This window comes from Thamnophis sirtalis, unplaced genomic scaffold (genome assembly GCF_051295495.1).
Source record: "Thamnophis sirtalis isolate CommonGarterSnake01/CBP01778 unplaced genomic scaffold, rThaSir2_p1.2 scaffold_10, whole genome shotgun sequence".
In the NCBI taxonomy this organism is placed as follows: domain Eukaryota; kingdom Metazoa; phylum Chordata; class Lepidosauria; order Squamata; family Natricidae; genus Thamnophis; species Thamnophis sirtalis.
Window position 1 is genome coordinate 34,111,570 of NW_028261390.1, and position 20,828 is coordinate 34,132,397.

Here is a 20,828-nt window from a genome sequence, read left to right on the forward strand (position 1 = left end):
GATTAGGAAAAATTGATCATTAAGCAGTATGTTACAAATACAAAACACCAATTGGATCTAATAAAGAGGCCAACCTTTATTGTGAGGAAATCTAACAAAGGAAGCAAAGTCATCAAGTAATTTTGTATATTTTACATATTCAAGTAATTCTGTAGATTTGTATTTTTATATTTTGAGTCTCATTGGAGCATAAGGTTAATATTTGGGTGCAGAACACTTCTGCATGTTATTGAGCAGCCAGAAAACATTTTTGCCTGTCCAGTCAGCAAAATACACAACATAGAGGTCATCTAATCCAATCTCCTGTTCTAGCAGCAGAGTCTACACAATTTTAAACAAATGGCTGTGCAGTATCTTCTTGAAAGCCACCACTGATGGGGCACCCACAACTTCTGAAGGCAAGCCATTCCACTGGTTGATTGCTCTCACATATCTTATCAGACAACATGCAGACTCTGACACAATTCTGTCAAAAGTAAGAGACATCTAATTAACTCCACAATTTAAAGAAATTGGAAAGCCAACATCAGTTAAAACAAATTGAACTACTAAAGCAGAATGGTTTAAAATACTGGAGATGCATACAACACAAATGAATGTATAGTGGATGGACATCCAATAGTGTCATATTAAAATCACACTGTAAAACAATTTCACCACTAAGACATAAAATAAGACTAGTATCTTCAGATATCTAATAAGCTTCTTTACCATTGATTATTATTATCTTTTGATAGTATTCAATATTGTTTAGAAAGTTAATTCCATGAATATCATATGTCTGAATGAGATAACTGTTCTTTGTTACTCACTGTTAAACTGTCTTTTTCATTTTCTCTTCAGTTTGCTTTCAATTTGTGTTAAATAGCTGATTATACAGACTTTCAGTACAGTCCTCAAAACTACCCTAACATAGGTAACCTAAAATGAAAGGATAATGTATTTGTTATAAGTTGCTTGTGAAATATGTAAATGAGTATCACTACATAAGACAGTCAATTTCATTAAAGATTTTAATCTCCCCCCCCCCAAGGATAGTCTCACATAAAATTTGAAAGGTATCAGTATGAGCTGAATGATGATTTGGAGTCTCATACTGCATTTTGCTGTGTTATATTTTTTGCCACCTTTATTTTAATGATTTCTTTGGAAGGAAGAAGCCAATGTATCCATTCTGAACCTTGTTTTAAAATCTAATTTGGTTTCCGCAACTGCTGTCTTTTCTCTCTAAAAAAAAATGGGACCCATTATCAACCAATTCTTTATTTTTCTGACATACCCTTTTTACATATCTCACACTTCTTAAGGTGCTAGTTCTGCTGAGAGAGAATTTTGCAGGATTCTTGCTCAAAAGAATGCTAATAGGACCATTCTAGGATATGGCAGCATCTTTCTTTATAATTAAATATATTCTGGAAAATAAAAATACTAACATAATATATTTTTGACAACTGAAGAGAATTTGTAGCAAAAAAGATAATAAATCATAAATTTTCAAAAAATGAAAAGCAAAAACTTCAACTTTTCATGGTCTGGATAAAAAGTAGTATTTATAATAGGCAGAAAGTAGATCTTGAATTGCTATTAAATCTCTAGGTACCTTAACAAATGTACTCCCTTTTCCTACATACACTAATTATTCAGTACACAAAAGTAAATAACTTTTGGTAATCAGTAGGATTTTGTCTTTGTGTGTGTGTGTGTGTGTGTGTGTGAGATTCACCATTTTTAATTCTCCACACATAGATCTATTTTTGTTCCTGCAGATTATGATAGTTTTTTTTTTCCTTAAGAAAGGTTTAAGTGGCTTCTTTCTTGGAGATGGGATAGAGAAAAATACCTTATAAATACTCCATCATAGGCATTCAGAGCAAAGTAGCTCAATGATACATCACATTTATTCCTAAGAGAATTTAGTGACATAATTTTTCCCTCCTTTATGGCATAGATTAACAGACAATCTACCAAAGGTAGTTGAGTCTTCCATTCAGATTAATGATATTTATTAAGAAATAGCCTAGGAAGAAATAGAAATGTAATCTGTTAAAGATTTCCCTTCTTTTTTCCTTTTCTTTCTTTGCAGTAAACTCAGGAGGACATTATTTAGATATGGATAGAAGTAAGGAAATTTACTCTTAATTCTGATCAATATTGAGCTATTAGCATTAAAGATCCAGGATAAGAGTTTATTTTTTTAAAAGTCTTTAGTTCTAAAATTGTGAAGATAAACCATATGTTACTATATGGTCTAGATTTTATGGTGAATTAATTCAATGTTTATACTTTTAATATAGATTTTTTAATGGCTATAATAGACATTTAATTTTTTTTGAGATCTTTCAAGTACTTATTTTTCATTAGTTTGAATAATCCTGGATTTTGATGTTTTTAAACTAAATATTTTTAGATATTATGCAGCTTAAATGCAATCACTCAGCAATAGCGATACAGCATCTTTCTCCATGACTCCATGATGGCATGAATGTCCAGGGCATCATGTTCTGAAACATAAACACTGATGGCCTTTTATAACTCAAAGATTTTGCTGGTATGGCATAGATTAACAGACAATCTACCAAAGGTAGTTGAGTCTTGTCCCAGTAAAGGGACAAGCCTCCTTTTTCAGCTTTTGCATGCCAATGAAATCTTTACTCAGTGACATTGCTTGAAGGGCCTTGCGATATAATTTAAATTATATGCATTTTGTAAAATTTATAACTTTATGCATTATAAGACAAGGAATCAATTGTTATTATGCATTTTAAGAACTAAGGAGAATAATGTTAATTTTTTTCCAGACTTTAAATTAAACTTTTTTTTTTGCATTACAGTTTTATGAAATGTTTAGAAAAATATATTTTTTCTTGCATCACGTTCAATGAATAGTAAACCTAATGGTAAAATTTCTGGATTATGCAGTCTGGTTGTGAAGAAAATAGTTATGAAGAATATGGGTAGAAAAGAACCCTACTGTAACTTTGATTCATAAAAAGAAAAGATTTAAAGGAAGTAAATTGTGAAGTACTATTTCACTTAACAAATGGGTGTGAGATGTTTATTTACCTGTTGACGTTCTTCCACAATAGTAATAACTGTATATGAGAGCTGCTGACAATGGGTAAATTTATTGTAATATACTGTTGACTGGCATAGATTTGCAAATGGCTTTTCAAGCATTTCAGGCTTTTCAAGTTTCTACACTTAAAAGGTGATATACTATGGACACAATTCTAATGTGAAAAGAAAATATTAAATCTTTCTCATTGATAGAAATAATTGATGGCGAAAAGGAAGACCTATGTGGAAGAAGTTTGGCTTTACAGCAAATGATCAAACAGCTAAAGAATGAACAGTAACTTGAATACCCAAAGTATTGTGAGAGATAAATGTGTGGTAATGATAATTCTCGATATTTACAGTGTTTTCATAGTCTCTGAGGATAAAACAACAACTCTGGCTTTAATTTGCTTAGTGTATGGAAGGTCTGAAATAAGCAATTCATTTTTTATAAGTATTTTCCTAAAATCCAAAGAAAGACAAAAGCATCACACATTGGTTCAATTCAAATTTCCACATGGTATGATATTTCTAAAAACCTGTAATCTTGAATATGTTTTAAAATATTGAAAGGTTATACATCTTCCAATTTTGTAAAATTTGTTTAGGATGATACAAGATAGTCTTGAATTCTTCAGTCACATAGATGGAGTATTGTCAAACATGTAATACCATACAGTTCTGTTTAAGGATAAAGGCCAAAAGGTCCAAAGGTGAAATGTTCTAATTCAATATGTCCAGTCCCATCACCATAACATCTACCATGTTGAGCTATTCTACAGTAAGCCAGAAGAGGTCTGACCTTCATTCTGGTCATTTTTGTCTCAAAGCTGAGCATAACAATTAAGGAGAAGCAAAAAAATATTTAGTTGACAAAAGTCTTGGATTTAGGACTGCTGGAAAAAGTAACATACACCACACTTGGAATATTAACTAGCTATTAACATACCTTCATAATAATAGTTACAATAGTGAATCACAAACTGTTTCTTCTTCTTTTGTCCTGGATTGATCTAAAATCATTGCTTAATGTCTAGTATCTACATCTGTGTTTAGATACCTTAATTAGATGAAGGGATTACTTTTTAATCTGCCATAAACTTGTATGACTCCCACCCATTTATTGCCCAGGAAACCTGAAGACATGGTTGTGACTTCAACTCTTGGAGACGAGGTCATTTTGGAGCTTCCTTTTGTCTATTTGCCTGCTTAGTTTTGCTTAAACCTTGCATTAAATATGTTGCTCCTCCAATCAGTTGTAATATGTATACATGTATTTGTATGCATACATGCAGAATAATATTATGAACTAATAATAATTATTAATAGTAGATTGCCAGTTTGAGTCTGGCAACCTATTAAATAAAATAAACTTTGAGAGATCAGAAATCTAAGCCCCATTATCACATTATTAAAGGATGAGACTCGGACAGAATACCAAATGGCCTAATCAACACATTTAAAAGGATAGATACATATATGTAGGAACCACATCTGTCTGTCTGTCTGTCTGTCTGTCTGTCTGTCTGTCTGTTTGTCCGTCCATCCATCCATCCATCCATCCATCCATCCATCCATCCATCCATCCATCCATCCATCCATCCATCCTGCTATCCTGCTATCCTGCTATCCTGCTATCCTGCTATCCTGCTATCTTGCTATCTTGCTATCTTGCTATCTTGCTATCTTGCTATCTTGCTATCTTGCTATCTTGCTATCTTGCTATCTTGCTATCTTGCTATCTTGCTATCTATCTTGCTATTGCTATCTATACAGACACAAACACAGAGTGCATGTATGTATGTATGTATGTATGCATCAGTAGTGGGTTTCAGAATTTTTTGGAACCTACTCTGTGGGTGTGGCCTCCTTTGTGGGAGTGGCTTGCCGCCCATGTGACTGGGTGGGAGTGGCTTGCCTACCATGTAACTGGGTGGGAGTGGCTTGCCAGCCATGTGATTAGGTGGGAGTGGCAAAGACAATGTCACTGAATTCTTTACTCCAATGGATGAACTACAATAAGATTAAAATAAGTACAAAAACAATAAAAGAGCTACTTACAGATGGAAGATGACTATTCTTGCCAGTCTTCAGTATCACGGACTCCAATGAATGGGCTGCACAAACAAGAGACACAGAAATGAACTCTTTCATAGAATGCACTGCATTGGGATGAAACCAGCACACAAAATAATAGAAAAGGAAAATTACTTTCCTTTTTTGCGTCTTCTGCACCACCACCTCACCACCTTGCTCCAATAACCTGCACAAAGGAGAGACACAGAAAGCAAGACTTTAATTGCTTGCACTTCACTATCTCAAGGATGAACACAGCACAGACCACACCAAACCCAGCAATAAAGACAGCTACTTACAGAAGAAGGATCACTGGCTTGCCAGTCTTCTGGACACCACCTTATAGATTTACTTTTTCATGAGGAAGGGCAACAAATTGTTGATTTGGAGCTAAATTGATGTTTTTGAAGGCTTGTGTTTTTAGCAATTCTTTTTCATATCTGCCCTTTTTCTGTCTAAGCACTTCAAAAGCACTGATTGTTTGCAATACTAACTTTTTGGCCACAATGATATTTATCTCTCTCCCCTGTAGGGTATTTGACAGAAATCTCATTTAGGATGTCGATCATCAGGGCCAAGTCCTGCAAAAAAAATAATTTTTTAAAACAGGAAGCCATGCCTGGGAACCTTTCATTGCCCTGAAAAAAACTGATGTAGTGCTGGATAAACATGCCACACAGCCATGGTTGCCCTTAAATTACAGGCAGCCCATCTTGGTCCCAAAACTCTGCCAATCTTCACAATTTCTATGCCCAATTGTTCGGAGATTTGGAAGAAGTCATTCTGGCTCTTGCAGGATTTGTGGAAGGTGGTGTGCACTTTATCCAAGAAGATCTTGAAGTGGTTGATCTGCTTCACTTATCTTACTGCATCATCCAGAACAAGTTGCAGGGGGTGGTTCAAGCAGTGCCAGATGATGATGTTTGGGAAGTTTTGAGCTATTCTGGCACTGACTCCAGATTTTCTTCCAAGCATAACGTTGGCACCATTGGAGCAGAAAGCAATTAAATTCTTCCGTAGATATTTGGTGGTAAATCCAAAAACTATCAGCACTGCTTTCATTGAAAATGTTGAGGCTTCATCGATTATTAGGCACACCTTTCGATTATTTGCAATAATCCTTGAAAACACGGTGGTCTTGATTTGTTTTGCAATGAATTCAACGATTTTCACTGCAGATCTCCATGAATGAAAGCCAACTCCCACATCCACTCCAACCGTATTTAGCAAATTTACTTCCGCTTTGATGTCTGAGAATGGATTACATCTTTGCGCCAGATCGTAAACAGTAGAAAATATTGTGCAAGTACTGGATAAATGTTTCTCAGTTGACTTATCCAGGGATTTGGTGAAAGCTTCCTGCTCCTGTTGCTTACTGGTCTCCATGAAAAAAAGATGTTCCTTTGATTGAAAATGTTCCCTTAATTTTTTTCTGAGCGATGCTTGTTGTATATCCTTGGTTTTCCCTGCTGGTGCCACCTGGAAATGTTTCCACTCTTTGGAAACATGAATACCTTTCTCTAACGAGAACATGGGTTTTGCACTCAAAACCCACCTTCTTGTTGGATACTGCCAGTTCATCATACTTGTCATTGAAGTGTCTGTATTGCTGCAAATTCCAGCAGTCAGGATGTTGTGGAACTTCAGTGGAGTCGATGGACTTGCTCCTTTCTCTGACCTCAACTGGTGGTAGTGGTTGTGCTGGTGGTGCTGGTGCTGCTCGTGCTGCTGGTGCTGGTGACTGTTTTGGATCAGCTGATTCCTCAACTCTTGGTTTTTTGGAGAAGAAAGCAGTCATACTCTGTTGTCTCTTCTTCATTATGTTAAGTAATACTAACTGCTGCCAAAGAAATAAAACAATATTGGACTCAATTGTGGTTGTAAGCTGAGGACTCTGTAGTCACTACAGGTAACAGAAGGGACCTCTGCTTTCAACCAACAATGTACAGTCTTTTCAGGAAGGATGAGAAACAGGAAAGATATAAACAAACAGGAAACATATAGTCTTTCATCCAAGAAGATAGTTCAAGAATGAATGTCATAGTATCTGTCAATACAGATTTCCTTTTTCTGAAATTTAGTTCTCAGTTCCAAAAAACAGGAATATATGAATTCATATGAAAATATGAATTAGTACTTAGGTCGGTTCAAGTAGCTATTCAGAAGTTAGTGGTTAGAAGCAATTGTAAAGCAAGATATGGAATTAAAACCAGAAATATTTTGTTGGCTATTTGAAAGGGAGTATAATATATATTTAATTTTACACATGTTAGCAGTTGCTGGAATTTTCTTTGCACAACAGTGGAAAAACAGAGCTATGAAAATGAATAAATATTACAATGTGCAGGAATAAATAAATTGAAAAAATCAAGAAGTCTTTGAATAGTTTTTCATGTGGGATTTGTTTTAGCAATTGCTAACTAATGGAAAGAGAAATTAGAAATCCAAAAGTATGAAAGAATACACCAATTATGTAAGGAAAGGTCCCTAAAATGTATAAGGAAATATTACTAAATCATTATTAATGCGTAGATAACTCCGGGACATTACATACCCACACCCACACAAACTATGACAGTGCCAGGAAAACACCAAAAAATAAGAATCCCTCCCCAAAAAAGACTGCAAATGAAGCCAGTTTTTTTCCCCTAAGCCTAAGGACAGGAAAGACAAAGCTCCTGGAATAAAAACCATCAAGGCATTGTGGGAAATTATAAAGGACAGTGCCAGGAAGCTCACAGAACCAGCAACCACCTCAGAATTACCTAAACAATGAGGGTGAAACACACTAAATCTGGCAAAGCTGCCTTGCACCAACCTGGCCTGCCCATAGAAAAGCAGCCACTTTGAGACACATAAACCTGGTCTGAACACTTAAAAGCAACATATTGCATCACAAAGAAAACAGTTCCAAAAAGGAATAACATTTCTTATAGTAAATATATTTTATAAACAACTAAAAAATAAAAATTCCCAAAAAATAATTTAAAAAAAGATATTTTATAAGTAAAAGAAATCCTTAAAAACCATTAAGTATTCCACCAGCAATAACTTATACTATAACTATTTTAAGGTATTGTGCCAGCCATAATATACTGTAACCATTATTCCACCAGGAATAATTTACATTGTAACTATTTTAAGGTATTGTACCAACCATAGTATACTGTAACCATTATTCCACCAGCAATAATTTAGCCATTTTTTGTTATTGTACCAGCCATAGTATACTGTAACCATTATTCCACCAGCAATAATTTATACTGTAACCATTTCAAACAATTCCACACACAATAATTTAAAATGAAACCATTAAAAATATTCCATACACAATAAATTACAATAAAACAATTTAAAACAATTCTATGCACAATACATTTTAAAGTATTGAGTATAGAACTTTTAAAAATGGTTTATTTTAATTTATTTTGGATAGAATCTTTTTTAAAATAGTCTAAGACAATTTAAAAAAAGAATCCACAAACAATTAATTGAAGTAAACCATTTTAAAATATTCTATACTTAATACTTTTAAGTAAAACTATTTTAAAAAATTCTATGCACAATAAATAAAATATTATTTTAAAATACATATGTGCACCTGCGCAGGGGAAGATGGCTGCCTGAGCTTGCCGCTCAGGCTAGAAGAGAGATAATTTCGCTTAGTTTAAGCCTCTGCCGACTGCCAGCTCTGTGGATAAGCAGAACCTGGGTGAGGAAAATCTAAGACGCTCTCGGAGGTCTGTTTGCTATCTGGAGAGATGCTTCCCAGGCGGCTTTGGCGGCTTTGGGTGATCTTCGGCAGAGTCAGATGGCTTTTTAGGTGGCGCCCCCCCTCCTCGTGAACGGTAGTCTTTCAACGCGGAGTGGCGTTCTGTCTCGAGGGTTGGCATTTTGCCTGGAGGGGCATTGGCGCAATGGCGGCCGGGGCTTTTCCGCGTTAGCCGACCTAGCGAAAAAGCGCCCGGGAGCTTGTAGGACCGATTGCTTGCTGCTTTTGGGAAGGTCCCCCAGGAGGATGGAGATTCGGGGGACGTGTGCGAGCCAACGGCTGAGAGAAACCGGTGTCTCTCGTCGGCTCGGGGCTTCGGACTCTCCGGCGTGGCGTGGCGGCCTCGGCAGCGGGAGCGGCGGCCTTATAGTGGGGGCGGAGGCGAGCGAAAGCGTCTTGCGGCGGCTCCAGCAGCTGTGGGGTTCTCTAACCCTCTTCTTAAAATCTGTCCAACGTGGTGAGCCTACAGCGACTGTACTAATCGCGCTGATTAGCGACTGCCATTATTTAGACCTGGAGGATTGGGCTCTTTTTCGGATTAGGCGAACCGGGCGGCTGGCTATGTGCGCCGTGGCCGGAGCCTTTTCCGGAGGCCCCCCCCCTTACACTTGGCTTGGCTTTTCCATCGATGCCACCTTTTCTAACAGAGCTGTTTTTCTCACCAATGCTGCTCGTTCTATCAACACTGACTTCGTGACCATCGCTGTTCTTTATCAGCAATATAGCCCCCCCCACCAGTACTGCTGTTTTTACCGACACTGCCCCCTTTTCCTTTTCCAACGCTGCCTTTTCTACCATCATTGGTTCCAACGTTATTCTTTGAATCGATACTGGTTGCCTGCCACTCTGGACTTTGACTGCTTGACTTCCCCTGCCCATACATTCAGAGCTTGTGACCCGGTGTTTCTTGACCTAGACTGTTACCATCACCAGACTGTTACCACCACCAGACTACCATCAGACTGTTACCACCACCATTATATTGGCTTTACTCCCAAAAAGAAAGTTTGGACCTGGGCTGTGGGTGGACAGACGGTGACAATATTGTGTGATTATACCGAACCCCCACAGGACCTTTTGACCAGCAACTCCACGAAAGAAAAGAGGGGTAACAAGACTCTCCCCCGTATATTTTATTCGAACTGTAATCGGCCCCTAGCCATTTTAATTTTGAACATTAACAGCTAATTCGCCAGCTGAATCCGCACCTGAAATTTTAAACAACTGCGCAATTCTTGTAATTTCTTGCTTTTCTTTCATCTTTTTCTTCTTTCTTTGTATGGGATATGCATGAGATTTGCATGAGATGAATGAATGTCCCACTTTTTATATTCATATTGTTGTAAATTTTCTGTGTTTTAATCTTACGTGGGGACTGCTTGCGGGAGTGTATGAGTATGTGTGATTCGGAGGACCTGCCGGGAGTTGCGGGGGCCACGGGGGTGGTTGAGGGGACCAGAGACACGGGAGAGGGTCGGGGTATTGCGGTCGTAACAGGGAGGGGCAGATACGGCGGGGACTTTAGGGCTGGCCATTACCGGGGAAGGAGGGTTCGCTACGTCACAGAGATCCCTCCTTCCGGCCCTAGGAGTCCCACTCCAAGACCAGATGGCGCAAGTAATCAGGACCCTGGTCTCAGGCTGTTGTCGCTAAATGCCAGGTCTGTTGTACATAAAGCACCTCTCGTCCGGGACTTAATTTTAGACGAGAGGGCAGACCTGGCATGTATTACTGAGACCTGGCTGGGCCCAGAGGGAGGAGTCCCCCTTGTAGAGCTGTGCCCAGAAGGATTTCAGGTGCTGCATCAGCCGAGAGCCCAGGGAAGGGGTGGGGGTGTGGCCGCGGTTATCCGGGAGTCGTTAGTTCCTCGTAGGGTCCCTGCTCCGGAGATTGTCGGGTGTGAGTCTTTGCTGTTAAAGTTGGACCTCAAGGGTCAAGTGGGTTTGCTGCTAACGTACCTGCCTCCCAACAGCGTTGCAGCGGCCCTCCCCTCGCTCCTCGAGTCGGTAGCCGAGCTGGCGATTGAGTTCCCTAGGTTGATGGTCCTGGGGGACTTTAATTTGCCGTCGCTCGGTGAAAACTCTGATGGGGCGCAGGAGTTCATGGCTTCCATGACAGCCATGGGCTTGACTCAAGTAATCCGAGGCCCAACCCATTCAGCGGGACACATGCTTGACCTCGTATTTCTCTCGGAGCAGTGGATGTGTGATCTTGGTCTGAGGGGGAGTGACATCATACCCCTGTCGTGGTCAGACCATTGCCTACTGAGGCTCGACTTCCGGAGGCCAAACCCCCACTGTAGGGAGGAGGAACCGACCAGATGGTTCCGCCCAAGGCGTCTTATGGAGCCAGTAAGGTTCCAGACAGAGCTTGGGGTTATTCCTGATACTTTCGCCCACAGTCCGGTAGAGACTCTGGCTGCTGCGTGGCATTCGGCAGCGTCAGAGGCCCTCGACCGGATTGCGCCACTGCGGCCCCTCCGAGGCGGCGGATCCCGGAGACCTCCTTGGTTCACCGAGGAGCTCCGGGAGATGAAGCGCCGGAGGAGATGCCTAGAGCACCGTTGGAGGTCCGATAAGTCCGCAGCAAACCGAGCAATGGTAACCACCTGCACCAGGGAATATACTAGGGCACTTAGGGCAGCCAAAAGATCGCACATAGCCTCCCTGGTCGCATCCGCTGAGTCCCGTCCAGCCGCCCTGTTTAGGATAACCCGCTCCCTATTGAACAAAAGGGAGGCGGGGGAACCCTTGCAGGGCAGAGCTGAAGAATATGCCCAATTCTTAGCGGACAAAATTGCTCGGTTTCGGACGGACTTGGACTCCACACCCGCAGTTCCAGCCGAGACTCAGGGGGATCAAGTTCAACAGCTCTGGGTTGAGTTTCAGGAGGTTACCCCCGGGGATGTGGACAAGGCCATGAGAGCTGTGAGTTCCTCCACCTGTGCTCTGGATCCGTGTCCCTCATGGCTGGTTTCTAACTGCAGTGAGGTGACACGAGGCTGGATCCAGGCGGTTGTAACCGCCTCGCTTCGGGAGGGGAACTTCCCCGCCACACTAAAAGCGGCGGTGGTGAGACCCCTTCTGAAGAAGCCATCCCTAGATCCAGCTGTCCTTAACAACTACCGCCCGGTCTCCAACCTCCCCTTTCTGGGGAAGGTTGTTGAGAAGGTGGTGGCCTTCCAGCTCCAACGGTCCTTGGAGGAAGCAGACTACCTAGACCCCTTCCAGTCAGGCTTCAGACCCGGTTACAGCACTGAAACCGCCTTGGTCGCATTGATGGATGATCTTTGGAGAGCCAGAGATGAAGGACATCCCTCCATCCTGGTCCTCCTTGACCTCTCAGCGGCTTTCGATACCATCGACCATGGTATCCTTCTGCGAAGACTGCGGGAGGTGGGAGTGGGAGGCACCGTGTTACGGTGGTTCTCCTCCTACCTCTCGGACAGGTCGCAGTCGGTGTTAGTGGGAGGGCAGAGATCGTCCCCAAGGCCCCTGAAATATGGGGTGCCGCAGGGTTCGGTCTTATCCCCCCTACTATTTAACATTTACATGAAACCGCTGGGAGAGATCATCCGTAGGCACGGGATTAGATACCATCAATACGCGGACGATACTCAATTGTATCTGTCCGCCCCGTGCCAAATCAATGAAGCGGTTGACGTGATGGACCGGGGACTTGAAGCCGTCATGGACTGGATGAGGATTAACAAGCTTGTGCTCAACCCAGAAAAGACCGAGTGGCTGTTGTGTTTCCCTCCCAAAAATTTGGCCATTAATCCAACACTCAGGCTGGGGGGTCAAATTTTACACCCCTCAGAGAGGGTTCGCAACTTGGGAGTCCTCCTGGATCCACAGCTGTCATTCGACCATCATATAGCGGCTGTGACCAGGGGGGCATTCGCCCAGGTACGCCTGGTGCGCCAGTTGCGACCCTACCTGAACCGGGAGGCCCTCACAACAGTCACTCGGGCCCTCGTGATTTCTAGGCTGGAATACTGCAACGTGCTCTACATGGGGCTGCCCTTGAGGTGCATCCGGCGACTTCAGCTAGTGCAGAACGCAGCCGCGCGAGTGATCGCGGGTGCACCCCGATTCACCCGCATTACACCTATCCTCCGCGAGCTGCGCTGGCTACCTGTCGATCTCCGGATGCGCTTCAAGGTGCTACTGATCACCCATAAAGCCCTACATGGCAGTGGATCTGGATACTTGAGAGACCGCCTTCTGCCAATTACCTCCCTACGACCTATAAGATCTCATAGGTTAGGCCTCCTCCGTACTCCATCGGCCAGCCAGTGTCGGCTGGCAACTACAAGGAGGAGGGCCTTCTCAGCAGCGGCCCCGACCCTTTGGAACGAGCTCCCCGTAGAGATTCGTACCCTCTCCACCGTCCAGGCCTTCCGCATAGCCTTGAAGAACTGGCTCGCCCGTCAGGCCTGGGGATAAGGACCATTACCCCGCCCGAATGTTGTATGCATGTTGCTTATTATTTTATTATGTGTTGTTGTCTTAGTGCTGTATTTCCCCTTCCCTGGTTTCTGTGAGCCGCCCTGAGTCCCCTCAGGGAAAAGGGCGGCCTACAAATAAAATCAATTCTAATTCTAATTCTAATTCATTGTTCTGACAACTTAGACTGTTTCTGGTGGTGTCGGGCGGTGGTGTGCGGCCTTTGAGCGATGCCCCCCTCCTTTTTCCCACGGACGGCAATTTTCCAACTGGCGGCATTCTCAGCTTGAACTCTGATTGAACTCTGATTGCTATGGCCTGCTTTCTCCTGGTGAGATGCCATTGAGCCCTGCTGCTGCCTTGGGGTGTTGGTGAGTCAAGCGCTAACCCAAGCGCACCCCCCTTCCATCACGGCCTTTCTGACTCGGACTCTAACCACCATTGCTGCAGACTGACTGTTGGGATTCCGGCCTCTGTAGCTAGCCCTCATGACTCCCGCTATTATTCGTGATTATTATGCCATCCATGATTATTTCCAGACGTGCCTTTCCAGATGGCGCTGCCCCCTGACTGTCTTCCATCTTGACCGTTCCCACTCTCGCCTTCGCCCCTAAGACCATCATTTTGAAAAAAACTGGACGCATGAGATCAACCACTTTTCGCCTTTCCATCGCCATAAATTGGGTCCTGGCATGACCCCTCCCTCCTCACCCCCTTCCTTCTGCTTCCTCATCCAATCCTAATTTTCACAACACAGACACGGGGGCTCCCCCCACCATTTCAGCTGCTGTGGCTCAGCCATGGAGTCCTTAGACCTCCGTCTTTCCTGAGAATTCTGCATGCCACCCTGTGTTTACAATCTTCACAGAAAGGGAAAGCAGAGGACGAAGAGGACGTGGGTAGGGAGTTTGTCCCCCTCCCCTCCGACTGGCATCAACCCCCTATCTACTTTAAACTTTAGAGCTTTGTATTTCCTACTGGATCCCGCAGAGGAGAACCTTCTGAGCGCAAATACATTCCTCTCTTATTTTACTACTAACTTTATTTATTTAAAAACTGCGCTCAACCGCTTGGAGGTCCCAAAAACGGCGCCCATCTTGTTGCTGAGTGAAGGAGTGATTGTAGGTATGGATGGTTGAGAGAATATTCCCACGTGTTTTTAAACTTAAATTTTTAAATTTTCTATTCCGTATCACTGTATATTTTAATATTTTATTATTAGTGGGGTATGTGTGCGGAGAATGTCTGATCGGTATGCATAAGGGGATCAAGAGTGCAACCCGGAGCCCCCTCCACTGAGTGCAGAAGCAGAAGTAGATGGGGGCCCGGTTCCGCCTCTCATCCCAGAGTGTATGATACGAATGGCCTGCTGGGGAGAACGGGGACCATGGGAGGGGAGGGGGGGTCTACAGTGGCGGGGATGGACCGGAGCATCCCAGTCATGGTTGGGATAGGCAGGTATGATGGGAATTTCAGGGCGGGCCATTACTGGGGAAGGAGGGCTCGCTATGTTATAGCGCTCCCTCGTTCCGGCCCTGAAAACTCAACTCTAGGACCAGGTGGCAAGAGATGCCAGGGCCCTGGCCTCAGGTTGATGCTGCTAAATGCCAGGTCTGTGATTCAGAAAGTTCCCCTCATCCGGGACTTAATATTAGACGAGGGGACAGACCTGGCATATTACTGAGACCTGGCTGGGCCATAAGAGAGGAATCCCCCTCTCTAAAATGTGCCCAGAAGGGTTTCAGGTGCTGCACCAACCACGACACCAGAAAAAGGGGTGGGGGAGTGGCTGTTGTCATCCAAAAATCATTAGCACCTTGTAGCATCCCTGCTCCAGAGACTGTCGGGTGTAAGTCCCTGCTGGTGAAGCTGGACCTTGGGGGTCAAGTGGCCTTGTTGTTAACGTACCTACCTCCCAGCTGCGTTGAAACAGCCCTGCCTTCGCTCCTGGAGTCAGTAGTTGGTTTGGCGGTTGAGTTCCCCAGACTTATAGTACTGGGGGACTTTAACCTGCCATCTCTCAGCGAACGCTCTGATGGGGTGCAGGAGTTCATGGATTCCATGACAGCCATGGACTTGACCCAGGTAATTCAGGGTCCGACACATACAGCGGGACACACTCTTGACCTTGTGTTTCTCTGGGGCAGTGGAGAGGTGATCTGGAATTGAAGGGCATAAAAACCTTGCCCTTGTCATGGTCCTACTGAGGCTTGATTTTCTGAAACTACTCCCCCACTGCAGGGAGGGGGAACCGATTAAATGGTTCTGCCCCAGGCACCTGATGGATCCTTTGATATTTCAGACGGAGCTTGGGGAAATACCTGACTCCCTTGCCCACAGTCCGACGGAGTCATTGGTCGCTGTTTGGAACAAAGCGACGGCTGGGGCTCTTGATCGGATTGTGCCTTTGCGGCCTCTCCGCGGCAGTGGATCCAGGAGGGCCCCTTGGTTTACCGAGGAACTACGGGAGATGAAGCACCAAAAGAGACGCCTAGAGAGACGCTGGAGGGCCAGTAAATCCGAATCTGACCGAACACAATTAAGAGCCTTTATTACTTATCTAGTGGCAATTCGGGCGGCTAAATGTTTCTCTGCTTTCATTGCGTCCTCAGAATCATGCCCGGCCACCCTGTTTAGGATAACCCTTGCCCTCCTGAAAGGGAGGGATGCGGGCGAACCCTTGCAGGGAAGAGCCGAGGAATTTGTTCAGTTTCTGTCGGACAAAGTCGCTCAGATTCCGATGGACCTGGACTCCACTTGGACAGTACCTGCTGAGATGCCAAGAGTGGGCCTTGATCGGATTTCTTGGAGTGAGTTCCAGCTCACTACTCCTGAGGAAGTGGACAAGGCCATGGGAACTGTAAGTACCTCCACCTGTTTACTGGATCCGTGTCCCTCCTGGCTGGTTTCGACCAGCAGGGAGGTCACATGAGGCTGGCTCCAGAGGATTGTTAATACCTCTCTACAGGAGGGATCTTTCCCGCTGCCCCTAAAGGACATGGTGGTAAGACCCCTCCTTAAGAAGCCTTCTCTGGATCCAGCTATTCTTAACAACTACCGTCCAGTATCCAACCTCCCTTTTGTAGGGAAGGTTGTTGAGAAGGTGGTGGCCTTTCAGCTCCGACGGACCTTGGAGGAAGCTGATTATCTAGATCCCTTTCAGTCAGGCTTCAGGCCTGGCTACTCCACTGAAACTGCTTTGGTCGCACTGACCGATGATCTCTGGTGGGCCAAGGATAGAGGACATTCCTCTATACTGGTGCTTCTTGACTTCTCAGCAGCCTTCGATACCATCAACCATGGTATCCTTCTGCAACGACTGGGAGAGGTGGGAGTGGGAGGCACCGTGTTACAGTGGTTCTCCTCTTACCTCTCAGATAGGTTGCAGTCGGTGTTGGTTGGAGGACAGAGGTCGACCCCTAGGCCCCTAAATATGGGGTGCCTCAGGGCTCGGTCCTGTCTCCCATCTTATTTAACATCTACATGAAGCCGCTAGGTGAGATCCATTCGTCGGCACGGGATCAAATATCATCAATATGCGGACGATACTCAGTTGTATCTGTCCGCCCCGTGCCAACTCAGCGAAGCGATAGAAGTGATGTGCCAGTGCCTGGAGGCTGTTAGGGTCTGGATGGGAGTAAACAATCTGGCACTCAATCCCGACAAGACTGAGTGGCTGTTGATGTTGCCCCCCAAGAACGGACGAGATATCTCTTAGCCTGGGGGGCGAAACCCTTTGCCCCTCAGAGAGGGTCCGCAACTTGGGTGTCCTCCTGGATCCTCAGCTGACATTAGAATACCATCTATCGGCTGTGACCAGGGGGGCTTTTGCCCAGGTTCACCTGGTGCACCAGTTGCGGCCCTACCTGGACCGGGAGGCACTTCAAATGGTCATTCATGCTCTCTTCACCTCTAGGCTTGATTACTGTAATGCGCTTTACTTGGGGTTGCCCCTGAAGAGTGTTCAAAGACTGCAGCTGGTCCAGAATGCAGCCGCACGAGCAATATCGGGTGTACCTAGGTACACCCATGTTACACCTATCCTCCGCGAGCTGCACTGGCTTCCCATTGGTCTCCAAATGCGCTTCAAGGTGCTGGTCGTTACCTTTAAAGCCTTACATGGCTTAGGAACTGGATACCTATGGAACCGCCTCCAGCCACATACCTCCCAATGACTTATAAGATCACACAGATTGGGCCTCCTCCGGGTACCGTCAACCAGGCAATGCCAGTTGGCGACTACTCGGGGGAGGTCTTTCCCTGTAGCTACTCCGGCCCTGTGGAATGATCTCCCCGCAGAGATCCGGACCCTTTCCACCTTCTCAGCCTTCCATAAGGCCACTAAAACCTGGCTGTTCCGGCAGGCCTGGGGCTGTTGACCCCAAAATATGGTCCAGCCCCACTTGGAATGGAGTGCATGGTGTGTTTTTAAATCTATCTTTTCTTTCTTCTATTCTTTTTGATTTATTGTATTGTTAGCCGCCCGGAGTCCTTCGGGATTGGGCTATTAAACTTTGAAACTTTGAAACTTCGAAAAAGAAAAGAAAAAAAAAACCCAGGTCACTTACCAGCAGGCATAATCTGCACTCTGATACGATGGATCCAACTCCAATGCGCTGGATGGATGCAACAGGGAGCAGGGAGGCAGAGAGGCAGCAGGACAGGTAAGACACTGGACTGGAGGGACAAGGTCAGGGTTGTCACTAAGCAGATCACCTGGCAGGCTTGGCCAGCCAGGTGAGGCTGAAGAGGGGGGATGGGGAGCTTTCGGCCATGTGGTGTATGCCAGCCGGTGGCTTTGAGGCCTTCCCTTGTGAAAGCTAGGCCACCACCACCACTGCTGCCCACACGCCTTCAGCCGCATGGTTTACGCCAGCCTGCGGCTTTCGCTAGGGAAGGCCTTAAGGACAGCTGAGAGCCTAGGGCAGGGGTGTGAGGGTGGCAGTGGTTATTAGGGAAAGTCTCAGACCTCAGGATAGGTCTGTCACTGTGCCTCAGATAGGCAGGTGTGAGTCCCTTTTTGTGAAAGGGGACCTTGGAGTTCAGGTGGGCCTTTTTGTTACATACCTGTCTCCCTGCTACATTTCATCGGCCCTGTCGGAGCTGCTGAATGTGTTAGCTGGATTGGCGGTTGATTTCCCCAGGCTTATGATCCTTGGGGATTTCAATCTGCCTTCCATTGGCGAGACATCTGAGTCAGCTCGGGAGTTCATGGCTTCCATGACAGCTATGGACCTAACTCAGATCCCACCCATAATGGGGGACACATGCTCAACCTGATTTTTCTTTCTGGGCAGTGGATGAATGATCTAGATTTAGGGGATATTTCTATCCAACCCTTGTCATGGTTGGATCATTTCCTCATCAGGGTTGACTTCCATACTGCTACACCTCACTGCAGGGAGGCGGAACCGACTAGATGGTTCCACCCCAGGTGCCTGATGGACCCTGAAAGGTTCCTGATGGAGCTTGGGACTTTTCCTGAATCCCTTGCTCACAACTTGACCGAAGCCCTAGTGGAAGCCTGGGATAGGGTGGCCACGGGGGCTTTGGATCGTGTTGTGCCTTTGTAGCCTCTGACCCGGTGTCGATCCCGGGTAGCTCCCTGGTTTATCGAGGAGCTCCGGGAGATGAAATGCCAGAAAAGACGCCTAGAGAGTGGTTGGAGGGCCGGCCAGTCTGAATGTGATCGAACACTAGTAAGGATTCATATTAAATCCTACTTAGTGGCAATAAAAGCGGCAAAACGGCAACATTTTTCCACTCTTATCGCATCTGCAGATAACTGCCAGGCCGCCCTGTTTAGGGTGACCCACTCCTTACTTAACCAAGGAGCTGGGAAAGACCCCTTGCAGGGTAGGGCTGAAGAATTTGTTCAGTATCTGCAGGATAAAATCGCTCAGATCCGGACGGGCCTGGACTCTGACTGGGTAGATTCGGGCGAGTTGACGGGGATGAATCTTGTGGAGACCGTCTGGGATGAGTTTGATCCTGTGATCCCGAGGGCATGGACAGGATTATGGGGAGTCTCAGTGCTGCCACTTGTGTGCTGGACCCGTGTCCCTCTTGGTTAGTCTCAGCTTCCTGGGGGGTGACTCGAGGCTGGCTCCAGGTCATTACCAATGCTTCTTTGAGAGAGGGGTTCTTTCCCACAGCCTTGAAGGAGGCGGTGGTGAGGCCCCTCCTTAAGAAGCCTTCCCTGGACCCAACTTCTTTAGCCAACTATCGTCCGGTCTCCAACCTTCGCTTTGAGAATGCAGTAGCACGTCAGCCTCCCCAGTGCCTGGATGAAGCTGTCTACCTGGATCCGTTTCAGTCGGGTTTCAGGCCCAGATACAGCACAGAGATGGCATTGGTCACGTTGGTCGATGATCTCTGGCGGGCCGGGATAGGGGCTGTTCCTCTGTCCTGGTCCTATTAGACCTCTCAGCGGCTTTTGATACCATCGACCATGGTATCCTACTGCAATGACTTGAGGGGTTGGGAGTGGGGGGCACCGTTTTACGGTGGTTCTCCTCCTACCTGTCAGATCGGTGCCAGTTTGTGTTGACTGGAGGGCAGGGATCGACCCCGAGGCGCGTCACTTGTGGGGTGCCCCAGGGGTTGGTTCTCTCACCCCTCCTGTTCAACATATATATGAAACCACTGGGTGAGATCATCCGTGGTTTTGGGGTACGGTATCATCAATATGCTGATGATACCCAACTTTTCATCTCTACCCCAAACCACCCAAATGATGCCCTTGACATGATGTCCTGATGCCTGGAGGCTGTGCGGATCTGGATGGGGAGGAACAAGCTCAAGCTCAGTCCCTCCTAGACGGAGTGGCTGTTGTTTCCATCATCCTGATTTGTGCATCTTGTTCCATCTTTGATGATAGTTGGAGAAATTTTAGCCCTCTCAGAGAGGGCCCGCAATCTGGGCATCCTCCTGGATACACAGCTTAGTTTAGAAGAACACCTGACGGCCGTGACCAGGGGGGCTTTTTACCAGGTTTGCCTGGTACGTCAGTTGCGCTCCTTTCTGGATCGGGATGCTCTGTGCACAGTCACCCATGCCCTCGTCCTTTCTCGCCTGGACTACTGTAATGCTCTCTATATGGGGCTGTCCTTGAAGATTACCCGGAAGCTTCATCTGGTCCACAATGCGGCTGCGTGACTTGTCATGGGGGCACCCAGGTACTCCCATGTTACACCCCTTTTAGGCAGCCTGCACTGGTTGCCGGTTGTCTTCTGGGTGTGATTCAAGGTACTAATTATGACCTTTAAAGCGCTCCATGGCTTAGGCCAAGGATATCTGCGAGACCACCTACTGCCACTGGTAGCCTCCCATCATCCAGAGTTGGCCTCCTCAGGGTGCCGTCAGCCAGACAGTGTCGACTGGTGACCCCCCAAGGGTAGAGCCTTCTCTGTGGGAGCGCCTTCCCTCTGGAATGAGCTGCCCCGGAGCTTCGTATAATCCCCGACCTCCGGTCC

General features: G+C 45.6%; 1 pseudogene; it reads left to right on the plus strand.

The window, feature by feature from the left end:
* The first annotated feature begins 19,972 nt into the window (after positions 1-19,972).
* On the plus strand, positions 19,973-20,595 carry LOC148043840 (uncharacterized; annotated as a pseudogene).
* The last annotated feature ends 233 nt before the right edge of the window (positions 20,596-20,828 follow it).